Source organism: Ananas comosus, unplaced genomic scaffold (assembly GCF_001540865.1).
Source record: "Ananas comosus cultivar F153 unplaced genomic scaffold, ASM154086v1, whole genome shotgun sequence".
Lineage (NCBI taxonomy): Eukaryota > Viridiplantae > Streptophyta > Magnoliopsida > Poales > Bromeliaceae > Ananas > Ananas comosus.
In genome coordinates, this window is record NW_017891309.1 from 828 (window position 1) to 2179 (window position 1352).

Here is a 1352-nt window from a genome sequence, read left to right on the forward strand (position 1 = left end):
AAATATTAAATATTCTTTTGTCTATCTCATTTGGTATATATACCGAAAGTATTTTACTGTAGGCGGCAGATATGAATCCGATGATATATTCTCTGACGATGGTGATAGTGACGGCGACAACGGTCTCTCCTACCGCGGCAGAAGAAGGAATTGGACGCACATTAGTGAGAGAGAGAGGGCGCGAGGGAAGGAGACGATGGTGTATAGCTAAAAATGAGAGATAGAGAATTGATGAACAAATCGGCGATAAAAAATTAAAAGTTCGGCAGAAGGAAGAAAATGAGCTATGATGAATAATTGGAGATAGAGAGGTTAGGATCGTAGATAGTAGTATGACCATTTAAATATACTAATTGGAAGTTTGGTAGCGGAACCATTTACATTAATTGAAAGTATAGTGGAGGGAAGGTAGTGGGACCATTAAAATGCACTAATTGAAAGTTTGATTAATGGGACCGTTAAAATGCGTATTGAAAATTTAGTGAACATGATGAATAATTGGAGATAGAGAGATTAGGATCGTAGATAGTAGTAGGATCATTTAAATATACTAATTGAAAGTTTGGTAGCGGAACCATTTACATTAATTGAAAGTATAGTAGAAGGAAGGTAGTGGAATCATTTAAATACACTAATTAAAAGTTTGGTTAACGGGACCGTTAAAATGCATATTGAAAATTTAGTAATGGAAAGAAGAAGAGTCACATGCTAGTGAGGGTGAAGAAAAACTTACCACATGGTAACAAATATTGAGAATTCATATAGTTTAATAGATAGTTAATTGTACGGTTACTTTTTCGACCGATAAAATTGTGATTTTCACAGAAATATAATTTTTTTCATTAATAATAGCAGTTTCAGGTCTCTCGTACACTTAATTTTACTCCCATGATGATAATAATGATTACAAATATGAAATGAAACAAGTGAAGTGGACGCCTCATAGGCTATGTTTGGTTAGGAGATAAAGGTGGAATAAAGGATTTATTTCATCCTTATCCTTCAAATACAAACAAAAAAGAGTGGGAACACTAATTCCCTCCTTAACGGGTTATTCTAGAATAGCTCGTTAAGGGGTGGGAACTAGTGTTCCCACTCAAGGTGGAATAAGATGGGATAACCCAGTTTGTTCCACCCATGAAGAGAGAGAGTGAGTGAGTGAGTGAGTGTGAGTGAGTGAGAGAATTTTTAATTTATTATAAAATTTAAATTTCGTAAGTTTAAAAATTAAAATTTATAATTTTTAAAATTACAAATTTTAAAATTTTAAAATTTAAAATGTTTAATTTTAAATTTTAAATTTTGATATTTTAATTTTTTTATTTAGAATTTGATATTTTATATTATTAAAT